Here is a 6,120-nt window from a genome sequence, read left to right on the forward strand (position 1 = left end):
AGATCCACAGACGATGCAATCACACTGCCCTATCCCATCTGGACAAGAGGAATACCTATGTAAAAATGATGAATGCTGAGCTATAGTCAATGAACAACACCATAGTATCCTCCAAGCTCATCATTAAGCTCGGGCCCTGGGTCTGAACCCCCCCCCCCCAACACAAGGGCTCCACAAGGGTATATGATCAGCCCCCTCCTGTACTCCCTGTTCACCCATGACTGCGTGGCCATGCATGCCTCCAACTCAATCATCAAGTTTGCATACGACACAACAGTGGTAGGCATGATTACCAACAATGATGAGACAGCCTACAGGGAGGAGGTGAGGGCCCTGGGAGAGTGGTGCCAGGAAAATAACCTCTCACTCAACGTAAACAAAACAAAGTAGCTGATCGTGGACTTCAGGAAACAGCAAAGGGAGCACGCCACCTATCCACATCGACGGGACCACAATGGAGAAGGTGTAAAGCTTCAAGTTCCTCGGTGTACACATCACTGGCGATCTGAAATGGTCCTCCCCTACAGACAGCCTGGTGGAGAAGGCGCAACAGCGCCTCTTCAACCTTAGGAGGCTGAAGAAGTTTGGCTTGGCCCCTAAAACCCTCACACATTTTTACAGATGCAGAATTGAGAGCATCCTGTCGGGCTCTATCACCGCCTGGTACGTCAACTGCACCCCCCGCAACCGCAGTGCCCTCCAGAGGGTGGTGCGGTCTGCCCAATGCATCACCGGAGGCAAACTACCTGCCCTCCAGGACACTTACAGCACCTGATGTCACAGGAAGGCCAAAAAGATCATTAAGGACATCAACCACCCTGGCCACGGCCTGTTCGCCTCGCTATCGTCAAGAAGGCGAGGTCAGTACAGGTACATCAACGCTGGGACCGAGAGACTGATAAACAGCTTCTATCTCAAGGCCATCGGACCATTAAATAGCCATCACTAGCCGGCTTTCACCCGGTTATGTAACGCTGCACCTTAGAGGCTGCTGCCCTATATACATAGACTTGGAATCACTGGCCACTTTAATAATGGAAAACTAGTCACTTTAATAATGTTTACATACGGCGTTACTCATCTCATATGTATATACTATTCTATTATATTCTAATGTATTACAGTTAATGCCAACCGACATTGCTCAATCTAATATTTATATATTTCTTATTTCCATTCTTTTACTTTTAGATTTGTGTTTATTGTTGTGAATTGTTCAATACTACTGCACTGTTGGCTAGGAACACAAGTATTTAGCTACACCCTCAATAACATCTGCTAAATATGTTGTGGCAGATGGCAGGGAGAGTTGAGGGGAGTGGTGATTGAAGGAAGATATCTTGCAGTGGGGGAAACTGCCGCAGTTGCCTGGAGTGCCAGCAGGTGGCGCCAAAACCGCACTTTCGCAGGCCCTTAATTCCCCTACCCATCCTTTCAGCAGGATCGCAATGGACCTAGTGGGACCTCTATCCAAGAGCAACCGAGGGCACCAATACATCCTAGTGATGCTGGATTATTCCACCAGGTACCCAGAAGCCATTCCCCTGCGCACCATGGCTACCAAGGGAATCGCATGTGAGTTATTCTCCCAAGTCGGCATCCCCAACGAGATATTAACCGACCAGGGAACCCAGTTCATGTCCCGAATCATGAAGGATCTCTGCAAACTAATGAATATAACCCAGTGTATTGGTGGAAAGATTCAATAGAACCCTAAAGCAGATGCTAAAGAAGGTAATGGAGGTGGACGGAAGGAATTGGGATCAGCTAGTACCCTACCTGATGTTCTCGATCCGAGAAGTGCCCAAAGCTTCAACAGGGTTCTCTCCCTTTGAACTCCTGTACGGGAGACGACCCCGAGGACTGCTGGTTGTGGTTAAAGAAGCCTGGGAACAGCAGCCGTCGCCCCATCAAACCATGGTGGAACACGTGGAAGACATGAGACTGGATGGCAACCCTGTGGCCCCTGGTACGGAAATGCATGCTGGAGGCCCAGGATGCCCAAGCCCGGGTGTACAACAGAGGGACACAACGAAGAGACTTCCAGCCAGGAGACAAAGTGTTGGTTTTGGTCCCCACCTCAGAATGTATGTTTTTGGCCCGATGGAACGGGCCATATGAAGTCCTTGAGAAAGTGGGTGAAGTTAATTATTGGGTCAGACAGCCAGTACATAGGGATCTGACCCAGATTTACCATGTGAATGTGTTATAGAAATGTAATGCACGTGATGTACTCTCCTCTATTCCCCCAAAGAAGGCTACCACAGAGACCAAGCCAGTGGAGGTGCCACTGGAGGAGCAGCTGAGCCAAGCACAGAAGCAGGAGCTGACGGAGTTGGTTGGCCGAAACCAGGATGTGTTCTCCAGTGAACCGGTACACACTGATCTGGTACAGCACAGCTTCCTCACCGAACCCGGGAAAAGGGTGAAGTTGAAACCCTACTGCATACCAGAAGCAAGGAGAAAGGCTGTTAGGACCGAGGTAAAAGCTATGATGGAATGCTGGAATCATCGAAGAGTCTAATAGTGAGTGGTTTAGCTCCATAGTGTTGATGCCGAAACCAGATGGCACCATTCACTTCTGTAATGATTTTAGAAAGTTAAATGAATCTCAAAGTTCAATGCCTACCCCATGCCATGAATTTATGAACTAACAGAATGGCTAGGGACCGCCCGATTTATCAGCACACTCAACCTGACGAATGGTTAGTGGCAGGTGCCTTTAGCTACCGAGGCCATGGAGAAACCTGCTTTCGCCACCTCGGACGGGCTGTTCCACTACAGGAAGCTGCCCTTTGGGTTGCACGGGGCCCTGCCCACCTTCGAGGTTGATGGACCGGGTTCTCCGTCCCCATCATGAGAACGCAGGGGCCTAACTCAATGATATTGTAATCCATGGGAGCGAGTGGGAGACCCATCTAAACCAGGTGAGCTCGGTATTGCAGACCTTACAAGGGGCGGGGCTAACAGCTAACCCGAGGAAATGTCGGCTCGGCCTGCGGGAGACTGAGTACCTGGGCTACATGATCAGGAGGGAATGTGTAAAACCCCAGGTGAAGAAAGTTGAGGCGATTTGGGACTGGCCCTGCCCTCTCACCAAGAAGCAGATACGCATGTTTGTGGGGTTGACTAGTTACTACCGGAGATTTATCCCCCACTTTGCCTCCCTAGCCAGCCCCCTGACAGATCTGACCAGGAGCCGTCTGCCCGCCCAGGTGACGTGGACCGAGGAGACGGAGAAAGCCTTCCAGGAACTAAAGGGAGCCCTGTGTTCTGGACCCATGCTGGTGACCCCGGACTTCTCCAAACCCCTGGTGGTACAGACCGATGCACCCGAAACAGGGGTGAGTGCCGTTGTATCACAGCTACAAGAAGGTGAGGAATATCCAGTCGTGTACATTAGCAGGAAGCTGTTGCTGCGGGAACAAAGATATTCCACTGTGGAGAAATAATGCCTAGTGAGTGCTGGAGATGCTGAAATAGAGAGGTGAGGGGAGTGGTGATTGAAGGAAGATATCTTGCAGCCGGCTGGCTCCACCTCCGAGCCTTATATGGACTTCCTGCCCCAATGAGGCAAGCTGGTGGATCATTACGTGCTTGGGGATAAAAGAAGAAGTAGAGAGGGAGAGGGAGAGGACCGAGAGGGAAATGCGTGTTATGGAGAGTGTGATAAGCGGGATAATTATTTGTACCATTACCCATTGTGAACTGGTTGCTGTACCCCCCCCCCTTTCCCACCGTGTGCAAATATTCCTAATAAATTCCCCATTTGCATTCTGGTTATTGAACTTGGTGACGTGGAAACCCCACACCCATGAGCCTGCTACAATGTGTACTGTGTGTGACCAATAACATTTGAAGATAGCCCTATTTGGTAAAAGAGCAAGTCCATGTTATGGCAAAAAGCTCAAATAAGCAAAGAGAAACAACAGTCCATCATTGTTTAAAGAAATTAAGGTCAGTATATTCGGAAAACTTTGAACGTTTCTTCAAGTACAGTCGCAAAAACGACCACCACAGGAAAGGAAGATCCAGAGTTACCTCTGCTGGCCTTCTAGGCAGAGTTGCAAAGAAAAGGCCATATCTCAGACTGGCCAATAAAAAGAAAAGATTAAGATGGGCAAAAGAACACAGACACTGGACAGAGGAACTCTGCCTATAAGGTCAGAATCCCGGAGTCGCCTCTTCACTGTTAACCATTCAGATTTCAAAAAGGCTTTACGGCGAAAGCATACCATGCGATCATCTGAGAACAGCGGCCAGCAGACAAATCATTACAAACAGTTACCAGCCAAGTCAGAAATAGCGATAAAATGAATCACTTACCTTTGATGATCTTCATATGGTTGCACTCACAAGACTCCCATTTCCTCAGTAAATGTTTGTCCCTCTTTATATCCAAAAACTTCTGTTTTGTTCACATGTTTTGTTCAGTAAACCACAGGCTCAAAGGCAGTCACAACAGGCAGACGGAAAATCCGAAAAGTATCAGTAAAGTTCATAGAAACATGTCAAACGATGTTTATAATCAATCCTCAGGTTGTTTTTAGTCATAATAATCAATAATATTTCAACCGGACAAAAGCTTTGTCAATATAAAAGGAAAACAAGAAAGGCGCGCTCTCGGTCGTACGCATGAAAAACCTCTGGGACACTGCAGTGTCCACTCATTCAGAGTGGTCTTACTCCCTCATTTTTCAGAATACAAGCCTGAAACAATTTCTAAAGACTGTTGACATCTAGTGGAAGCCATAGGAAGTGCAATTTCAGTCCTAAGTCAATGCAATCTGTATAGGCAGTCAATGGAAAACTACAAATTATCATCATTAGTCATTTAGGTCAACATTGGATCATTCAGAGATCCTCACTGAACTTCTGGAGAGAGTTTGCTGCACTGAAAGTAATGGGGCTGAATAATTTTGCACGCCCAATTTTTCAGTTTTTGATTTGTTAAAAAAGTTTGAAATATCCAATAAATGTTGTTCGACTTCATGATTGTGTCCCACTTGTTGTTGATTCTTCACAAAAAAATACAGTTTTATATCTTTATGTTTGAAGCCTGAAATGTGGCAAAAGGTCGCAAAGTTCAAGGGGGCCGAATACTTTCGCAAGGCACTGTAAGTTATGTTATACTCACAGACAATGTTTTAACAGTTTTGGAAACTGAGTGTTTTCTATCTAAATATACCAATTATATGCATATCCTAGCTTCTGGGCCTGAGTAACAGGCAGTTTACTTTGGGCACACTTTTCATCCGGAGGTGAAAATAGTGCCCCCTACCCTAGTGAGGTTAACGTTGAGACTGGTGTTTTGCAGGTACTATTTAATGAAGCTGCCATTTGAGGACTTGTGAGGCATCTGTTTCTCAAACTAGGCATTCTAATGTACTTGTCCTCTTGCTCAGTTGTGCACCAGGACCTCCCACTCCTCTTTCTATTCTGGTTAGGGCCAGTTTGCGCTGTTCTGTGACATGAGTAGTACACAGCGTTGTACAAGATCTTCAGTTTCTTGGCAATTTCTCGCATGGAATAGCCTTCATTTCTCAGAACAAGAATAGACAGACGTGTTTCAGCAGAAAGTACTTTTGAAGAAAGCCATTTTAAGCCTGTAATCAAACCCACAAATGCGATGCTCCAGATTTTCAAATAGTCTATAGAAGGCCAGTTGTATTGCTTCTTTAATCAGTACAACTATAAGGGCACAAGGCGAGACCCAGATGCAGACAAGGGAGGCAGATGGTTTGAGTCTTGATATTTATTAAACAATCCAAAAGGGGAAGTCAAGAGAATGGTCGTGGACAGGCAAAAGGTCAAAACCAGTTCAGAGTCTAGGAGGTACAGAGCTGCAGGCAGGCTCGAGGTCAGGGCAGGCAGAATGGTCAAGCAGGCGGGTACAGAGTCCAGAAAACAGGCAAGGGTCAAAAACCGTGAGGACTAGCAAAAGAGAATAGAAGCAGGAGTACAGGGAAACCACTGGTTGACTTGAAAGGCATACAAAACGAACTGCCACAGAGAGACAGGAAACATAGGGATATATACACCAGGGAAATAAGCAACACCTGGAGGGGGTGGAGACAATCACAAGACAGGTGAAACAGATCAGGATGTGACAACAGTTTT

The sequence above is a fragment of the Oncorhynchus kisutch genome, linkage group LG12 (genome assembly GCF_002021735.2).
Source record: "Oncorhynchus kisutch isolate 150728-3 linkage group LG12, Okis_V2, whole genome shotgun sequence".
Lineage (NCBI taxonomy): Eukaryota > Metazoa > Chordata > Actinopteri > Salmoniformes > Salmonidae > Oncorhynchus > Oncorhynchus kisutch.